The 22037-nt window shown below is 31.1% G+C and overlaps 2 long non-coding RNA genes across 2 annotated transcripts; both read left to right on the forward strand.

Annotated features, from left to right (window-relative positions):
• Positions 1–291: 291 nt before the first annotated feature.
• On the forward strand, positions 292–4084 carry LOC127736068 (uncharacterized). The gene is made up of 3 exons (XR_007998785.1): positions 292–415; positions 2070–2263; positions 3921–4084. It is a non-coding gene; the product is annotated as an uncharacterized LOC127736068 (long non-coding RNA).
• A 3842-nt stretch (positions 4085–7926) lies between these two features.
• LOC127736071 (uncharacterized) lies at positions 7927–12139 on the forward strand. Its single transcript, XR_007998791.1, has 3 exons — positions 7927–7986; positions 9811–10004; positions 11971–12139. It is a non-coding gene; the product is annotated as an uncharacterized LOC127736071 (long non-coding RNA).
• Positions 12140–22037: the final 9898 nt, after the last annotated feature.

Below are 22037 nucleotides of genomic sequence, written 5' to 3' on the forward strand. Positions count from 1 at the left end.
GTCATGCGTTTATGATGATGTAATTGAAGAATTTACCTTATAATTTGGGAAAGCACATTGTGTTAAGAAATTCCCTGTCAAACGTTGTCTTTAACCCGTATACGTGCTATAAATGCAATATATGTTTTACCTTTTGATAAATTATTATTGGTTATTTAGATATATTAGTAAAAAAAAATATGATTTAGATGCTTTAGTCACACTAATGACCTCATTTGACGAATTAACAAATGGAATAAGAAGTTAAAATGTCATTCTGTTATGAATTCTATATTTACATGAAGCACGAATAAATTATCCCACTACGGCTAAATTTAAGTATTCAATCATTACTTGTCGCAAAATTAGCACTATAAAATAGTTAATGTTCGATGGTTCATCACATTTGTCGAGGATCTTAACTTGATACACTTTGGTAAGTAAACAAGCTTTCGTCCTTGCATCTACAAATATACAGATGTACCATACAAAATCTTGGAATCTAGACTGTCCTTGTCTCTTAAATGTTTTTCTTTTCTTTTTTTTCATACTGTTTAAAAAAAAATATCTGCAATACACTGCTTGATACAAGTTTAAGTAGATTTTTTAAGTGTTATTTTTACAGTAGGGTTTCAATTCATACAAATTTTGATCTTTTATTGACTGAGAGACGAATCATTTGATTCGATCAAATTCTTGCATTTCTTATGAAAACAATCCATGCCGTATGAAAGCAACCGAAGATGATAGAATTGCTAACACCGCCTACCTTATTAATCAACACTATTTTTTCGCATTGTCGGTGTACTTTCTGCAAACTATTATGATTTTTAAAAAATAGTGAATTTTATTAATTTGAAAAAAAGCAATTGACATTATATCTTGTAAATATGGATAAATTAAATAAATATTAACAATCAATCATTCTCTCATGAATAACATGAAAAATAATTATTGGAATTAAAAAAATGTAAGCTAATAGTATCGACTTTGAAGTCTACATCGTCATAGGCCAATTTCAGTTATATGACGCATTTTAATTCATTCACATGGAATGATACTGCATCTATCTCCTTAAACAATGTCCGTCAAGTTTGTGTTAAAGTTTTACTTTACGATTCAAAATGTGAATAACATGATTTTTTTAATTTCGAAAATCTGTAAATATAAGAATTGAATGGTGTGTTTTTGATAAAATTTTATACGAAATGAAAGCAGGTGACCATTACATTTTTTTTTAAAGACGCGATTCCGCGCTTCATGCAAAAGAAATGGTCATTTGTTTTTAGTTCGTATAAATTTTCATAAAACAGCATTTAATTCTATAAAAAACTGAAAATTAACAAGTTATAAGTTAGAAAAAAGTAATTCTTTACTGTTTATCGCTGAAAATCAGGAATGTTCGTAAGCATCGCGAAAATATATATAAACAAATCGCTTAGAAAAATATTTTATATTCGATTCAATATTTTAGAAAAAACAGATATTAGCTTATTCCTGAACAAAAAAGAGTTTAAAAAATATAAGGACTAAAATGATTGCAAACTAGAGTTCCAAAGAAGTCCCATTTCGCCAATTAAAGAATATATAAAAAGCAATTATCTATGATATTTTCGTAATATTGACTAACTCCTTGTTCAGGTTTCTGCTGTTGAATTTAATAAACTACTAAGGTTCCTACTCCCTTATGTAACGTTAACTCTATATGGTTTTATATTTGGGACCCTTTTGGTCATATAGCACCTAAAGTATTTATACTTTACCTGCTTTTAAGTTTTGGTTTTGAACGTTCCTGATGAAAATCGCTTCGGACGCACCAACTTGTTAAAGTGTTTTATTCATTTTAATGCAGAAATGTGTGTAAACAACATAATGATATATATAGAAGCATGTTTTTATTTACGAAAGACACCTTAAAATGTTCAAAAATATGATATTCCTGGTTTTTTTCCCGTATACTTTAGACTTTAGTACAAAGGACGAGTTTTTCCTGTTTACTTTTATGTCTATAATAGACATAATCATTTACTTCTTTGACTTGTAGTTGAAATAGCATGTAAAACCATCTGTATTATTTTTTTGTTTTTCAGAGCTACTATTTGAATAGCTATGACCATCGCAAAGTGTCTGTTTTTACTGTTGTTAGTTATATACATGGCAGCCTTGGTTCAATCCTGGGTGCCAAGGTTTAATAATTACCGCAGAAACCTGTGGAGATACCGCATGATGTACCGGGGAGATTCTGATGACGATGATAGCTTCTATGATGACTAAACAAATAACGGTAATTATCTTGGTCATATTGATATGATAGATTTATCACAAGTATACACCATCGGGATCAATCTTCCAGTTTGAAATGGACGAATTGGAGGAGGCTACAAACAGAAGTCATAATTAGATAGTGTAACTTTCTGCTATAGAAAATAGAAAGTATAGAATTAGAAATGTTCGCCAATTAAATTCCCTTTTAATCTCCCTTTCAAGTTTTCTTTACTTACCCTTCTTTTCCTTACGTAGTAAATCCAATTTATTTTCCACCAAAGCCCAGTTTTTTGTAATATTCTTTGAAAATACGTATCTCAAATACCCTTCCGACAACACATTTCAGGATCAGATTATCTCTTTTGTATTTGTCGTGCATTTCATTTGAAAAATCTAGAGAATGCTTTTCTCGCTATAATTCTTGAGTATCTAAAACAATTCAAATATACCTGGATAATAATTGGGTATGTCAGACGCGCGTTGAAGTTGAAGATCATACGCACATAAACACTTCGTTTCTACATAATTTACAAATTAAACATTATCTATTAAAAATACTTCTATTATGAATATTTCGCAATTTTGAATTTCAGAGACAAAAGTCATAACTCCTTACGTTTTCTTTACGGCCATTGCATTATTGCAATCATGTCAAGCTTAGAACCAAACGTTAGAAGAGCATTAGATTAACACCTTGACACTGAAGTCAGTTGCATAAAGTACTACAAAACTTTTATAGTAAACTATCTCTTATTTCCCCCATCTTTTTATCTATATCAAACAAACAAAAACCAATATGTGAAGATTACTCTGGCATTGCAGAGCCGGTTAAAGAAGTCATTATGACTCTTAGCTATCAAAGATCACGTAAGCACTCGAGACAAGATGAAAGACAGTAATTAGTCGTTTAACTAATTATTTCATTGTTGTCTTTATTCGTGTTATGTTTCAAACCATCACATGATTTCTTGCTTTAAAAAATAATAAGTTGACAGCCAAAGGCCAACACGACGATATGTCATGACATATAGAAAGCAGTAATCAATCACACATCTTTGTGCTATGTGTATAAATTTACCCTACTTTTTCCTGGTCCGGCTGCTATTCCTGCAACTTAATATAATGACAAATGACGAAGCATCTTTAAAAGATCTAAAAGAAGCGATGTGTTTAAACCACATAGTTTAGACATGTATATACCGAAATCATTTCTACGATGTAAATTTAAAAATTACAATCAATCATTTAATGATTTTCTGTATAAATCATTGTGATAAATTATAACAAAATATGTGTAGATTTATAAGTTACATAATATTTTATATAACAAATAAGATACCAATAGAAATTAAAGGATATGGAGTAAATGTACATGGGACAAAATCGCACACAATACATAGAAAACATAGAAAATTATCAATGAACAGGGCTTTTATTCCTGTTCTTCATCTTGGCAGTTGATGTAGGGTCTTCAACAATGAACGAATCATTCATACCCTACAACAAGGTCAAGACGGCCACATCATTAACAGTAAACATCGATCTTCTTGCAAGAAAATAACTCTCTTTTTTTACCAATACGTATCGTCAGTAATCGTTCATCTAGTCTTAGTGAAAGTTGTTCATTTATTTTATTTTATTTGTATGTATAATGGTTGTCTTTTGAATATTTTCAGGGAATCATATATACTGGCATTAATGGTGATTTAAAGAACAATCCCTCTACAGTTATGCATACATTTCTGAGTTAAGTGTATAACAGACATATATGTATATTTATAAATCAATCATGTGATATATTTTTTTTATTTTTGAAGCTCAATAAAGCTATTTATGACCACATACTTTATCACTTTGACAATGATATAGATGCATATCCTTGTAATATTATTCATCATATTATGGAGATATATATTTAACATTATTCTTGTATTCACCATTTAGTCTTCTAAATATTCTGATTTAAACATGTTAAGCTTGTTCACTAACTATATAGACTCTCTTAATATTTCCAAATCTGTTCACCCACCAATACTTTCATAATAAGCTAATAAACAACATGAAACGAAAATGTAGATATGACAGACGACAACCAATGACAACCACTAGACTACATGCTACTGGCTTGGTTCAGGAACATGACAATGTGGTGTGGTTAAATGTGCTCGGACTAACCTGGTATATTGGCGTAACAATGTAGCATTAGAAAACTGTCAAAATTCGTTAGGGACCCGCAGAACCCTGTGTCTCGCGTGCGATTGCTACTGTCAGTGTAAAAGTGTAGTGTTGACTTAAAAAGTGAGTACATTTATCAGCAAAATATAGACTTCAAACTTTTTCTTTAGGTGCTAGTTTATGATCTTGAAAATCAACTTCAGTCCAAGTTTCATAACAATTCATGAAGGTATACAAATTTATCAGGTCAAAACAGTTAATCTCAGACTAAATGTTAACTGTAAAAAACTAAGTCCATCTACCAGAAAAATACTGAAAATGAAAAAAATAATATATTTTCAAAAGTTTGCTTCAGACATTATCTCTTAATCATAAAAAAGCTTCTGCCAACGTTTCATAAAATTCTATGAAGGTCTGATAAAGTAATTTATGTGTAACAAACTTTAACCCCAGACTGTATCTATTTGTAAAATGTAAAAAAAAAAAAGTCCATTTATCAGTTTAATTCGGAAAAATGAAAATGAATATTTAAAAAACTTTGCACTGAATACTGTATTTTGGTCATAACTAAGCTTCTGTCCAAATTTCCTAAAATTCCATGAAAGGTTAATAAAGAAATGGATGACTGAAGAACTTTAACCTCAGACTGTATCTACTTGTTATCTGTACAAACAAATTTAGTCCATTTATCTGTAAAATACTGAAAAATGAAAATGAATATTTTCAAAATTTTGCCCTGGATACTGTCTTTTGGTCATAAACAAGCTTCTGTCCTAATTTCCTAACATTCCATGAAGGTTTGACAATTTAAAATTTTTTTTTACCACAGACTAAACCTAAATGTTGACTTCAAAACGAAGCTAACATTATTTATTTTGACCCCACGGTGATTTTTTTACGAACATTTGCATACAAGCTATTTTTCACCCAGTCAATTCAAATATGTAATATAAATTTTACCTTCATGTGCTACATTTAGAGATAAATGGAGTCGAAATTTAGACATTTACTAAAAATTTTGGTTTCTTGGTCATTTCTATCATTTGGACAGACATACTTAACTTTTTTGTTTCAAAAGATAAACACATGCGGATTTTTGTAAAAAGATTAGGAATATCTTTTTTTTACAAAAGTAATGCTCTAAATTTGTGCAACAATTCTTTGGAAATAATTAAATTTTATAAAATTTACATAATGTTAGGAAAAAACCGCAGTTGCTATCAAATAGTCCGTTTCTATGTATGTTGGCATTTGTTTTTGTAGCAGTTCAGTGTTTCTGTTGTTCCGTTGTTTTCCTCTTATAGTTGATGTGACTCCCTCGGTTTTTGTTTGTGACCCGGATTTGTTTCAGTTAAATCGATTTATGACTATTGAACAGCGGTATATAACTGTTGCCTTTATTTAGGAAAAAACCGGCATTTTTTGCTGTATATATATCTAATTTAAAAAAAATCATCGGTGATTTTTTCATAAAAATTGGAACAACTATTCTTCAAATATATAGTCAAGCCAAATGTCATTTGTAAAAAGAGGTGTCCATGTGCTGGTTTTTAAGCTAATGATTAAATTCACTAGAAAATGCATCTTTTCCCGATCTGTCACAATTTGACGTCGTAAAAAATAACATTTTACGTGAACAACGTCATTACCTCCCCTGTAGCTGTATCGTATGCCCTTAAGGTCCATGAATAAAAAATTTAAATATCGAAATGTATTCAACTCGTGACCAAACAACCGTGATAATCTATGATTAATATGTCTTATTCGGTCGCTCGTTTAATAATTTTCGAATCCTTGAATAAGTTATTCTATAATTGTTACAATAATCTGCAAATGAAATAGTCTTTATAGTTAGTTCCTGTCTTTGATCTTTAAGTATATCATACTTAGTTAAATGAAATGCATTAAGTGTTATTTTCATGTTGCTGTTATCTGATGCCAATACAGATATCTCTTTAATATTGTATATTGTGCCATTGTCTTAAAATCTTTGTTAACACGTGATAAGTTTATCAACTTGTTATTTTGTCTGGGATACATAATTTGTATTATTAGTTATTTTTGGTTTTAAAAGAGGCGAACAATACCAAAGGGACATTCAAACTCATAAGTCGAAAATAGAATGACAACGCCCGTCAAAAAAAGAAAAAGACAAACAGACAAACAACAGTACACATAACACAAAGCACAACATAGTAAACTAAAGACTGAGCAACACGAACCCCAACAAAAACCGGGGGTGATCTCAGGTGCTCCGGAAGGGTAAAACTAGTTTTCAGTTACTGCGAGTATCCTCAGATTGATGCTTTGTGTGGTGTATCGATCTGATGAGTCTAGCCCTTTTCAACTGATTTTATTATTTGTTCGTATGTTGTGCTGTTACACCACTGTCCCTGGTTAGGAGGGTTGGGCGTCCGCACTTTTGTTTAACCCGCCACATTCAGCATGTGGCTGTCCCTATCGGGATCCTGCATTTCATTGGTAACAGTTGTCGTTTAATACTGTATATCATACTTGTTTTTCGTTTGTAGTTTTGTACATGAAGCAGACCTTTGGTTTTCTTATTTGAATAGTTTAAAATTTTGTCATGTCAGGGGGAAGGGGAGAACTTGTATAGCTTGCTATGCGGTATAGGTTTTGTTCATTGTTGAAAGACGTACGGTGACCTATAGTTGCTAACATCTACGTCATTTTGTTTCTGGAAGATAGTTGGACTCATTGGAGATCATAGCACATCTCCTTATTTTATACTAGCGAAGGAACTTTATATAATTGGTGTTTCTTTTTGTTGAGAACTTTTGAATTATTTGGAGTGTTTTGGTTGTCTCTTTTGGAATTTATTGCAGTACTACTAGATCTGGAGTTTGCCATATGGTTATGACATTTACAAGTTTTGAAACCTTCTAGGTGGCTTTCTCTTATGTATTGTTTGGTTTCTGACACATTAACGTATATATTCCATACCTACTTTTATCTATATCTTTTATAATTGTACGCATTTCATTAGTGCGCAATCTTTTGTTTTCTTGTTTTTGTTGTTGTAATCTTTCCAATTGGAAAAATAACAAGGGAAAAATACATGTCAATTCTTTAGTTAAAGCATCCTTGTTTATCAATGTTTACGTTCTTTAAAAAGTATTAATTCTCCAATCACGTTTATTTCCAGAAGTTAATTGTCATGCGTTAATAATGATGTAATTGAAAAGAATTTACCTTTAAACTTAGGAAAACACATTGTGTTAATAAAAACGTCAAACGTCGTCTTTAATCCGTATACGTGCTATAAATGCAATATATGTTTTACCTTTTGATAAATTATTATTGGTCATTTAGATTTATTAATAAAAAAAAAATATTTAGATGCTTAAGTCACACTAATGACCTCATTTGAAGAATTAACTAATGAAATAAGAAGTAAATGAAGCACGAATAAATTATCCCACTAGGGCAAAATTTAAGTATTCAATCATTACCTGTCGCTTACAATCCATTATAATTAGCATTATAAAATGGTCGATGTTCGATGGTTCATCACATTTGTCGAGGATCTTAACTTGATACATTTTGGTAAGTAAACAAAGCTTTCGTCCTTGTATCTATGAATATACCATACACATTCTTGGAATCTAGACTGTGCCATTTAAATGTTTTTCTTTCTATTTTTTAATCTGTATCTTAAAAAAAAACCCATCTGCAATACAATCTTGATGCAGTTCAAGTAGATTTTCAAAATGTTATTTTTACAGAAATGGTTGAATTCATAAAAATGTTGATCTTTTAGCTAGTTATAAAACCAGGTGCAATCCACCATTTTCTACATAAGAAAATGCCTGTACCAAGTCAGGAATATGACAGTTGTTATCCAGTTGTTTGATGTGTTTGAGCATTTGATTAGGGACTTTCCTTTTGAATTTTCCTTGGAGTTCAGTATTTTTGTGATTTTACTTTATATTGACTGAAAGACAATTATTTGATTACGTCAAATGCTTACATTTCTTATGAAAACAACCCATGCCGTATGAAAGCAACCCACGATTAAACAATTGTTAGCACTGCCTACCTTATTAATCAACACTATCTTTTCGCATTGTCCATGCAATTTTAGAAAACGATTATGATTTTAAAAAAAAATCGCAAATTTTATTAATTTGAAAAAAGTAACTGACATTATAATTATCTTATAAATATGGATAAACAAAATAGATATTAACAATCAATCATTTTCTCATAATTAACATGAACAGTAATGATTTAAATTCGATAAATATATAAGCTAATAGTAATCTGTACTTTGAAATCTACATCTTCATAGGCCAATTTCAGCTATATGACGCATTATAATTGATTCACATTGAACGATATTGCTTCTATCTCATTAAATAATGCCCGTCAAGTTTTGCGTTTAAAGTTTTACTTTAAGATTTAAAATGTGAATAACATATAATTTTTTTAATTTCAAAAATCTGTAAATATAAGAATTGAATGGTGTGTTTTGAATGAAATTGTATACGAAATAAAAGCAAGAGACCATTACAGTGTTTTAGCAAGACGCGAACCCGCACTTCATGCAAAAGTAATGGTCGTTTGTTTTTAGTTCGTATAAATTTTCATAAAACAGCATTCAATTCTATAGAGAACTGAAAGTTAACAAGTTATAAGAAAAAAGTAATTCTGTCTATCGCTGCAAACCAGGAATGTTCCTAAGCATCGAAAATATATATAAAAATAAATCGCTTAGAATAATATTTTATAGTTCGATTCAATATTTAGAAAAACAGATATTAGTTGATCCCTTATCATAAAAGAGTTAAAATAAAATATAAGGACTAAACCAGTTGCAAAGTAGAGTTCCCAAGAAGTCCTACATCGCCAATAAAAGAATATTGCCAACCTTATAAAAAGCAATTATTTATGATATTTTCGTAATATTGACTAACTCCTTGAAAAGGTCTCTGCTGTTGAAATTAATAAGAAACTAAGGTTCCTACTCCCTTAGGTAACGTCAACTATATATGGTTTTAGCCATTCTTTTTGGGACCCTTTTGGTCATATAGCACCTAAAGTATTTATACTTTACCTGCTTTTAAGTTTTGGTTTTGAACGTTCCTGATGAAGATCGCTTCGGACGCACCAACTTGTTAAAGTGTTATATTCATTTAAATGCAGAAATGTGTGTAAACAACATAATGGTATATATAGAAGCATGTTTTTATTTACGAAATACTCAAAAAAAATGTTCAAAAATATGTTATTCCAGTTTTTTTCCGTATACTTTAGACTCAAGTAGAGAGGACGAGTTTCCCCTGTTTACCTATAACAGGTCTATAATATACATAATCATTTATTTCTTTGAAATAGCATGCAGAACCATCTGTATTATTTTTTTTTCAGAGCTACTATTTGAATAGCTATGACCATTGCAAAGTGTCTGTTTTTACTGTTGTTACTTATATACATGGCAGCCTTGGTTCGATCCTGGGTGCCAAGGTTTAATAATTACCGCAGAAATCTGTGGAGATACCGTATGATGTACCGGGGAGATTCTGATGACCTTGATAGCTTCTATGATGACTAAACAAATAACGGTAATTATCTTGGTCTTATTGACATGATAGATTTATAACAAGTATACAGCATCGGGATCAATCTTCCAATTTGAAATAGACAAATTGGAGAAGGCTACAAACAGAGGTCAATACTTAGATAATGTAACTTTTTGTTTAGCAATTGTCCAAATAGAAATTATAGAATTAGGAATGTTCGCTAGACGCTTTTATAATTAAATTTTCCCTTTTAATTTCCCTTTAAAGTTTTTTTTTACTAGCCCCTGTTTTCCTTACGTAGTAAATAAAATGTTTTCCATCAAAGCCAAGTTTTTTGTTATATTCTTTGAAAATACGTCTCTCAAATACCCTTCCAACAAAATATTTCAGGGTCAAGTTATCTCTTTTATATGTGTCATGCATTTCATATGAAAAATCTAGAGACATGATTTTCTCGCTATAATTCTTAAGTATCTAAATCACATCAAAGATATATACCTGGATAATAATTAGGTATGCCAGACGCGCGTTTCGTCGACAAAAGACTCACCAGGGACGTTCGAATCAAAAAAGTTCAAAGGCCAAATGAATTAAGAAGTTGAAAATCATACTCACCTGAACACTTCGTTTCTACATCGTTTTACAAAATAAGCATTATCTATTAAAAAGACTTCAATTATGAATATTTCGCAATTTTGAATTTCAGTGACGAAAGTCAGAATTACTTTACGACCATTGCATTATTGCAATCATGTCACGCTTAGAACCAAACGTTAGGATAGCATAAGATAAAAATCTTGACACTGAAGTCAGTTGTTTAACGTGAGAAGAGCATAATATAAACAACTTGACACTGAAGTCAGTTGTATAACGTTAGGAGAGCATAAGATAAACAACTTTACACTGAAGTCAGTTGTATAAAGTTAGGAGAGCATAAGATAAACAACTTGACACTAAAGTCAGTTGTATAAAGTTAGGAGAGCATAAGATAAACAACTTGACACTGAAGTCAGTTGCATAAAGTACAACTACAAATGTTTTATAGTAAACTAGCTCTTATTTTCCCCCATCAAGCAAACAAAAATCCCACATGTGAAGATTATAGAAATAAGAAGATGTGGTATGAGTGCCAATGAGACAACTCTCCATCCAAGTCACAATATGTAAAAAGTAAACAATTATAGGTCAAAGTACGGCCTTCAACACATCCTTGGATCACATCGAACAGCAAGCTATAAAGGGTCCGGAAATGACTAGTGTAAAACAGTTCAAACAGGAAAACGAACGGTCTAATCTTTATTACTCTGGCACTGCAGAGCCGTTTAGTATATGACTCCTAGCTATCAAAGATTACGTCAACACTCGAGACATGATGAATGACAAAAATTAGTCATTTCACACCCAACTAATTATTTCATAGTTGTGTTTATTCGTGTTATTTTTCAAACCATTACATGATTCCTGGCTTTAAAAAAATAAGTTAACACCAGAAGGACAATATAAAGAAATGACATGACAAATCGAAAGCAGTGATACATGTGCAGATGTTCGCATGCAATCTTAATTGATCACACATCTGTGTGTTAAATTTACCCTTCTTTTTTCCTGGTTCAGCTGCTATTCCAGCAACTAAATCTAAACATAAATGATGACGCATCTTTAAAAGAAGCGATGTGTTTAGACCATGTAGTTCAGACATCTATACACCGAAATCATTTCTACAGTGTAAATTTAAAATTTTCAATCAATCATACAATGATTTCGTTTGTCTTTAGTTTATTACCTGATCAATCATTGTGATAAATTATACAAAAACTGTGTAGATTTACAAGTTACATAGTATATTAGATAACAACAACATCATTAACAGTAAACATCGATCTTCTTGCAAGAAAATAACTCTATTTTTTACCAATACATATCGTCAGTACTAGTTCATCTAGTCTTAGTGAAAGTTGATCATTTATTTTATTTGTATGTATAATGGATGTCTTTTGAATATTTTCAGGTTTCAATTGTACTGGCAATAATGGTGATTCAAACAACAATCCCTCTACAGTTATACATACATTTCTCAGTAAAGTGTATAACAGACATATATATTATATTTATAAATCAATCATGTGATATATTTTTTTAATTCTTGAAGTTCAATAAAACTATTTTATGACCACATACTTTATCGCTTTGACATTATTATAGACGCTTATCTTTAAAATATTATTAATCAAATTATGGCGTTATATATTTTAAATTACTCTCTATTCACCATAAAATCTTTCTCAATATTATGATTTAAATATGTTAGGCTTGTATACTAACTATATAGAACCCTTTAATATTTTTAAATCTGTTAACACCAATAAATATCTTCATCTTCAATCCGTTATTTGCATTCTTAAGAACATTAAGCCTTTCATTTTCATTTTTTTCAAGTTCCACATATATGCATTCAATATAAATAAATCATTCTGTATCTCATCATCCGCAACCACCAGCGATTTTAACCCATCACCTTCTCTTATATGAAAATAGTTCATATTTTAAACGAAGAGGTCGAATTTATTTTGCTGACAAACTCGGCATCTAATTTTCGAAGGTGAGAATTTAATGATCAAATATCTGTGTAGAAATTCCGAGCTTTATTAGGACCATGTTTATGTTGCAAGTTTTAAGTTCAAATATCGGTCTTTGAAATTGTGGGTGTCAAAATATTTTGGAATCATTAGTTGTTGAAAAAAAAAACCATTTCTCGTTGTTTGTTTGTTTGCCTAAGATCAATGGTTTGGTGAGAAAACAACACTCTGTATATATTAGACGGCGTAGTTTGGCTTAGAACTGTGAATCCAATTTCATATATGGAAGAAACGTTGCTTCATTTCTTTTGTTGATTAGTATACATGTACTAATACACATCCAAACATCTAAACAACTTCGTACATCATTAGGTAAACTATTGATCAATTCTTAAAACTTTAATTTCAATTCAAGTTTAATTGAATGTCATGCAGTATATTGTGACTATACTACCTTGAGACTTGCAAACTAAGCAGTGTCATGAAAAACACAATTTAGACATGTGTGATGGTTGATCATCTTACATGTATATGGAAATGACAGTCCAAGTACTTAAGGTGGTACCCAACACCTTGACTAATATTAATTTGGCTCGTTTAATTTTCATAAAATTTTGACAAAATGTTTACTTTGACCCTTTGACAAAAATATAAAAATTTCAAAAAATTTGAACCAACCACTTAATCAGAAAAAAATCGTTGGTTATATAGCAGTTTGACAAACACTAATTTTGATCATTGAGAAGCTTAATATTTCATTTACAATACAACGTAATTAAAACGTTTAGCTGATTTTTACAGAGTTATCTCCCTGTAGTGTTAGGTACCACCTTAAATGAATCATATTCTATTTAGCCGTGGACATCATTATCATCCCATTATTTGAGTAATATATTTTGATTCAAGCAATCACAGATATCAACGTTTTCGTACCGTGGAAAGTTTTATCATCATTGACAACAACTTTTCAAATAAGTTTAAGTATTACAGCACAGTTATGTTAAAAGAAATGGAAAACATGTCCTTGTGATTTCTTGAAAAAAATAAGTGTTTAGAATTAAAATTAATTTTCTTCAACTATGGTTTCAATTGTTCATTGCTTGTGTGATATAATGTTTTGTAATACTCAAAAATGAGCGGAAATGGCATTTTTTTTCTATTCGCATCCGATTTGTTAATTACAACAAAAAAACAGAGAACCAAGACACCTGTCAATGGACAATTTCTGGGTCTTACTGAAAATATTTGTCATAGGAATGCAGGATAAAAGTACAAAGGGTTTTCAGCCTCTACAATTTGACTTTCTATCCCGCTCATGTTGTCTGTCGAGTCCAAAGTCTACAAAAAGAAAGATGATTTTGGATGAAAAAGACGGAATGCTATCTGTTTATTGTTACTAGTTTCCCAAAATACCAGTAAAAAGAGCTATTATTATTAACAGCTTGTATTAGTTTTGGTTCATGCGATATGAAGAATGTTTCACTACCGGTTCACAGACTACCATTAACATTTATCTTATGGTTTATTTGTTCCAATTCTGTTTTCACACTTAAACAAATTATACATATTGGCGTGAAACGAGTATGTATAAATTCGGATCTAAATTATGACGATTTTTAAAGATATAATGCATGAAGCACTTCTGAGAACTTAACCATAACCCACGGAACCAAATCATTAAAAAATCATTACCAAATCACTGCATTTAACATTTTTTTCTGTATGACTCGTTACTACCCGTGATAGTTCCCATTTACAGTTCTTAAACAGTTTTGATACAATTTTTTTTTGGTAGTTTAATTTGTACTTGAGGCCCAGTTTCCGAAAATCAGACTTATTCAGCAAGGTGTATAATTCTTTTTTCATTGTAAGTACTTTCCATAGGAGTTTCCGGGTATTTGAGTGCAATGAGTGTTTGTACTGCATTCCTGTCACGTAATGTTGTCATTTTAGCGGTATTTTTAACATTGCCATATAAGCGGGAGGTTTCTTAAAATGTCCTGTACCAAGTCAGGAATATGGCAGTTGTTATCAAATAGTGCGTTTCTATGTATGTTTCTTTTTATAGCAGTTCAGTGTTTCTGTTGTTCCGTTGTTTTCCTCTTATAGTTGATGTGTTTCCCTCGGTTTTGGTTTGTGTCCCGGATTTGTTTTCGTTCAATCGATTTATGACTATTGAACAGCGGTATACTACTGTTGCCTTTATATATGACCTTCTGCTTTTTCATCAATCGCGAATAAAGGAAAGTGTACCAAATTTTCCACAATAATAGATTTTTTAAGGATCTAATTTGGTGTAACATCCGAGTTTTATGATGTTTTGAATGTGGCCTGTTACTTAGATTTCATGTTGGGTTGACTGAGTTTCTGTTGTGAGATTTAGCCTAAATGAGCAGTTTTCTGTCCTTGAGTCGACATTATTGTTTACCTAGTTTTGAATGAAGATCTGTTTTGATAAATATTTTGTCTAGGTCTAGTTTGTTGATTTTGTTGTTGTCCATAAAATGGTAGATTGCGTCTCATCATATTTTGTGGAAATGTCATTATGAACTATGTATGTTTTCATAGTATCCATGATTTTACTTTGTAGTCTAAGGTCCACAAGGAAAATTGATTATAATGAGATATCTGTATTTTTCAACAAATTGTAGGCATTCCTATGTGCACGAACTGTGCTCCTCTCCTTGCCGATCTCTTCTTATTTTCATATGAGTCGGAGTTCCTTCAGACAAAACAACAAGGTCAAAGAAACCATATCATTTAATTTTACATTCAGATATATTGATGATGTTCTTTCCATTAAAAATCCAAAACTGTTCTAATTGGGTTCCATCAATACATCCTCCAGAACTAGAAATTAAAGAAACAACAGACACGGCTTACTCCGCCTCATTTTTAGACTTATACCTCGATTGACATAAGTGGTCATCCCAGTACTAAAGCGGAAAGATGATAAACCAGGGTTATGTCAAAGAAGTATAGTATTTTTTCTAAAAAAAAAATCATCAGAAGATACCAAGACCTTGTTGATAAATATTCCGCATTAAATCTACAAATAATACATGACGGTCTTGAAGTATAGATTCTAGGTACTGACGTTGTTTATCATCTTAATTACGTGTTATCGTGTTCTTTTTATTTATCTTTTTATATTTTTAAACTTTACTGTTTAGTTCATTTTTGGTAAATACTTTTGGCGTGGCTATGTATTTATACATCTCGCCATTGTGTTATTGTGCTAGGGTCATTTTTGTATTCTTGTCTTTTATTTTTGCTTATGTACTTTGTCTATAGAGTGTCTATATGCTATTTGTTTTTATAGTGATTAAGATTATAACACAATACTGACTGCTGTACCCCAAATTATGACATTTTTACCTATTATGTCTATTTGTTTTGCTCACATATTGTGGTCAATATAATGGAATTCTATATGACTGTCATGCAAGTGAGAGGTTAAGCTAGCTATAATACCAGGTTCACTGGTGTTAATATGTCTTTTGATTGAGTTAAGCCATTTCAATTGATATTTTATAGTGTGTCTTTCTATGTTGTGATGTTACACTATTGTTTCAGATAAGGGTGAAGGTTTGGTACCATTAAAACGTTTAAACCCGCTGCAATTGTTTGCACCTGTCCTAAGTCAGGAATCTGATGTTCAGTAGTTGTCGTTTGTTGATGTGGTTCATAAGTGTTTCTCGTTTCTCGTTTTTTATATAGATTAGACCGTTGGTTTTCCCGTTTGAATGGTTTAACACTAGTAATTTTTGGGGCCCTTTATAGCTTGCTGTTTGGTGTGAACCAATGCTCCGTGTTGAAGACCGTACTTTGACCTATAATGGTTTACTTTTACAAATTTTGACTTGGATTCTAGAGTTGTCTCATTGGCACTCATACCACATCTTCTTATATCTAATTAATCCACCATTTTCTACATAAGAAATGCCTGTACCAAGTCAGGAATATGACAGTTGTCTTCTATTCGTTTGATGTGTTTGAGCTTCTGACTTTGCCATTTGATAAAGGACTTTCCGCTTTGAATTTTCCTTGGAGTTTGGTATTTTTGTTATTTTACTCTTTCCATTTTTGATTTAGATTAATGCCTTGACAAGGATATAAAGAGGGTTAATTGAAAGGCATGTGGGTTAAAAAAGGATTTCCTATTCAGAGTTGTAATGCAATATGCAAGTTTAGAGCAGTACTGATAAAAAACCTAATTTTCATGAGAGCGAATTCGCTGTTTCATTACTTATCTGGATGACAACACAATGGTTGTCATGTTTTACATTTAAGGAATGACTGTAATATTTTTTCTGTCTATGAAGAAATAACATAAAAAATGTGGTGCACACTGAATAACCCGCGAATAGACAGAAAAAATATTACAGTCATTTCTTATAATTTAATTCTAAATTCCATTTTTAAGGAGTAAATTTTGAAAAAAAACGTTGGTGACGTTACGGTCACATGACAACACTTTCAGCCAATCAGAAGACGTGTTACATCCAAAATTAAATTATTACTGGTTGTAAAAAGAAATACAATAAAGATACTAGTATGCTGGTTGTGCTATCATTCTGGTAATTATTCATACGAGTGTTGTTTTCGTTTATTTGTTGTTGTGTTTCTATACTATTTTCTCTACTTTTTCTGAATGAGTTTGGTGCTTATGTTTTTTTATGGTCTCTACCACATTTTCAATTTTCAAAAGCTAAGATTCTTTCTCTTCGTGAATTTGTTATATTCCTATCGTTTGTCTTTATAGATGTTATAGACCTTTAGATTTTTATTGTTTTTCTTGTTGTTATTAATAATGTCGATACCTTGTGATTGGTTGTAGTACAGGTTATTGTGACACTGTCTGATTTAAAGGATTGATTTTCAGTTGAAGCATTCAAATTGTTATTGTGTATTGTAGCTGTTATAGTAGTCAGTACTTGTTTTGCTGACATGAAATATTATTGACATGTTCATTGTTTTTAAATTTACTGATTATAAAATGTTGAAATATCTAAAACACTAGGGTGTCTCTAACCTCAAGTTTAGATTGCCCTAGCTGTACAACGTTTCGGAATTTTTGGTTATTAATGCCTTCAGCTTTGTATTTGATTTGGCTTTATAATTGTTTTGATTCGAGCGTTACTGAATAGTTTTATGTTGGTGAATGGCGCGTCTGGCGTTCAAAATTATAAGCCTTGTATCTTTAATGATTTTTTATATTATCTAGACTTATGTTTTATTAAATATATTTGACTCATAACTCGGTCTTACATGCTTCAAATTAGTTTTCTGAATTTGGTCATTGAATGATGTGTGGTGCACGTTGTCAGAGTGATTTGTAGGTTGTCCTGATGTATCAATGGCAACTTCTTTTTGGAATTTTTCATCAGATCATATAACTCTTCGCCTGTTTTGGTACTTATAAATCCTTGGCTTTCAAATATTCTGCTTTGAACGTTCCTGAGGAAGTTAATCCCGAAAAGCGCGTCCGACGCATACAATTTATAGTGTTATGTTCACTTTTTTTAAAGCACTGGCTCGATACCGTTGCTTTTGGACAATCAATCTTCGATGGTATCATCAACTCAATAGTCAATTCATCGTTCCTGGTATGATCTGTAACATTCTTTTCTTAAATTGTCCGTTTATAAATTATAGAAAAAATCATTTAGATACTCAGGTTTTAACTCCCTCAGGCAAAGTTCTCTTTAGATGGATTTGGATATTATTTTTAACGGTCCTGTTTGTTCATAAAACTATTAACCTGTTTCGGTACTTATAGATTCTTTGCTTTTAGATATTCGGCTTTACGAGTTCCTGATGAAGGTAAATCTAGAAAAGCGCGTCGTACGCATACTATATATATAGAGTGAGTTTTTCATTTTTTTTTATTATACTTGGTCTACATAAGAAAATGCCTGTACCAAGTCAGGAATATGACAGTTGCTATCCATTCGTTTGATGTGTATGAGCTTTTGATTTTGCCATTTGATTAGGGAATTTCCTTTTTGAATTTTTCTCAGAGTTCAATATTTTTTGTGATTTTACTTTTTCGATACCGCTGCTGGCGGCCTGTCGGTCCTCGTGGATATAATTAGGTCAGTAGTCAGTGCTTCGGTACTGACATAATTTTTAACATTATTTTCTTAAATTGTCCGTTTAAAAAATTAAGAAATTATTAAGAAACTAAGGTTCCAAGTCCTTGAGGCAAGTTGACTTTTGATGGATTTGGCTATTAATTTATGTCATGTTAGGTCACATAGCTCTCTTGGCCTTCATATATTCGGCTTTGAGTGTTTATGATGAAGGTAAATCAAGAAAAGCGCGTCAAACACACACTATATATTATGTGTTATTATCATATTTTATAGTAATTTGTCGATAGCGCTGCTGGTGAACTCGCATTTCCCGTGGGTGGCATTAGCTCAGTAGTCAGTGCTTAGGTACTGACAGGATTTATATCATACTGTTTTTAAATTATCCGTTTATGAATTTAGACATTATTAAGAAACTATGCTTCCAACTTTCTCAGGCAAAGTTGACTTAAGATGGATTTTTTCTATTATTTTTGGTCATGTATGGTCATATTGCTCATCATCTATTTCGGTACTTATACATCCTTGGATTTCAAATATTCGGTTTTCAGCGTACTTAATGAATCTTAATCCAGAAAAAAAGCTCTTTAGACGCATAAAATTTATAAGTGTGTGGAGCTTCTCGATTTTTACACCCCCATTTACATTAGTTTTTAGAAGGACTTAGTTTTCATGTAGTGTTTTGTGAACTGTTGCTTGTCTTTTTATCGTGTTTTTGGGGTTTTGCCTTGGTTTTTGACGGTTTTTCTTCGACATAGAATTTTTTATTGTGCTTTTGGTGACCCCTGTCTCTTAATCATTGTTCTTTCAGATAAAGCCCTTTGCTATCAGATTCACAACGGGTATTAACTGTCTACTTCTTGTAGGATGATCATATGGCTTGCTCAAGTATTTAAACATGTTTATGCTGTCATTGGATTATTTAAAAAAGATGTTACAATGTAATAGTAGGACCAATTATCCAAAAATAAGAGTGACACACTGAATCTGTTTTTGTTTGTTTGCTGATAATCTATTGTTATATGTTCTTGTCCTTTCCTTTAAAATCTCATCAGAGATACAAGGCTTATAATTTGGTATGCCAGAAGCGCGTTTCGTCAATATAAGTACCACTCAGATCAAAAACAGATAAAAGACTGATTCAAATACGAAGTTGAAGAGCATTAAAAACCCGAAATTTACAAAAGGTTAGCCAATACAATTTGGTTAGGCAATCTATACTTGTGGTTGAAATATTCAAAAAATTTTAAATAGTAAACTTACAGAATATGAATATATGAATTATTAGTCATGTACACATAAAAGTGCTGACTACTAGGCTGGTGATGACGTCGTGGAACATATTTGATGCTTCTTTAAAACGGGTGTTTGTTGTATTGTAGTGACATTTAGGTAAAATTGAGAATGGAAATGGGGAATATGTCAAAGAGACAACAATCCGACCAAAGAGCAGATAACAGCCGATTTCATCTATTTTGAATAAACTAGAGGAAAAATTTAAAGATATTGTGATTATTTACTTTATAATGAAGAATAATGTATTTAGAAATACCTCAGTACCTTAAGGATGTACACCTCTGACGAGCCAAACATTTCTAGATTTAAACTTTTTTTCTTAACCTGATTTTTGGGTTTATATGACTGTAAAATTATAATTGCTGAAGAAAAAATCATATGGTGGTGCACTTCTTGTTTTGCTAAGGCCCTTTGAAAGTACCCAATTTTGATGATTTTCTCATTTTTCATCAATTTTTCCCCATTTTTGGGCTATTATCGTGAAAAAAATCACAGTTTAACAATTAAACTTTTTTTCATACTTTCAATAAAGATGAACTGGATCAATCTGAATAAATTTAACTTAAAAAAACTATAGGTAGGTGTTGATATAAGAAAGTTTTATCATATTTTGATGCTTTTTTGTGTCAAATTTACAATGCTGTCAATTTTGTAAATTTGTGATTTTTCTCTATTTTAAGAACAAAACGCGTATTATTTCAACTTCTTTGTTATAAATGAAAGAAAAAATACATATCGAAGAAATTTGAAAAGAAAAAAGTGATATGGGATGTACATATTTCTGGTAAAATCATTTCTTGTACCCCTCACCCATTTTATCAAAATTTTGGCTAAACAGACTGACTTGATTGGTAATAAAATTTGAAAACTTTATTACTCAAAAACTACTTATTGTAAATACACAATTTTTTCATAGAATTAAGTTAATATTAATAATTTTTTTAATTCATTGATATTTTCCACTTGTATCACATGTTTTGGAAATAATTCCAGAACGAGATTTCAACGAGACTGAAACGTCAGAAGAGTACATCCTTAATATTACTGAGCTGGTGATAGCAATGGCATCTTAAGATAGTTGCAAGTAATTCCTGAGTCGTAACTAAGTCACGGGACTTTATCAAGCTTGTTCTAGATCGAGAAAATTATTTTAAACCAGCTTTGAAGACTAAAAAATAGTCTTCTGATATCGTAAGTATATTAAATCTTGTACATTTTCCTATTATAGTATTGTCTGTCAATTAGTATGTAGGTCCATAACATGAGCATTTGTGCTTTTTTAAGAAATCCTATGTAGGGAGACAGATAATATAATGTATCACGTGTACCAGATCTAATCCAGGAATATTAATTATTTTATGTATAAAATAAGTTAAAAAGTTTATAATGTAATCAAACATGTATATTTTAACATTTTCTAAATACGCACTTTAAATTGGACCGAAAGGATATTTTAGATTAGAAAGTATTTGAAAATAAGGTTTGTGCTTCGTACCGATCTGATGAGACTAGCCCTTACCGGTGATTGTTATAGTGTGTTTTTATTTTTTACTGTAACACCACTATCTAGGTTAGGGGAGATTTGAGCGTTCACAAACATGTTAAACCCGGTCACATTCTTTATATGTCTGTCCCAAGTCAGAAGCGGGTTATTGAGTGGTTATCGTTGTTGTTATTTGTCATTTTTAGCATCAATTGTCAGGCCGTTGTTTTTCTCCTTTGAACTGATTTACATTTTTCATGTATTTTATAGGTTTTGCTTGTTGTTGAAGGCCGTATGATGGCCTATAGTTGCTAACATCCTCTTCCTGATAAGCATACCACAACGCCTTAGTTTCATATTAATATCATTCTATTTTAGATGTATTTGATAGATATTTTCGACAAAATGTCCGTCACAAAAACCAATCTAAAGATATGTTAACCATGCATTCTTAATGTTATAAAACCTGCCAAAAAAGAAATAAGTGAGATTTAAGTACATTCAAAGTACAGAAATTTATACGATTTCACAAAGAATAGCTGATCCAATTTTGATTTTAATAACTTAGCTGAATTGAAATTTTACAACAGAAGAATGATATATTATTAGCCATTAAAAGGCTTAC

The sequence above is a fragment of the Mytilus californianus genome, unplaced genomic scaffold, assembly GCF_021869535.1.
Source record: "Mytilus californianus isolate M0D057914Y unplaced genomic scaffold, xbMytCali1.0.p SCAF_3, whole genome shotgun sequence".
Classification (NCBI taxonomy): Eukaryota; Metazoa; Mollusca; class Bivalvia; order Mytilida; family Mytilidae; genus Mytilus; species Mytilus californianus.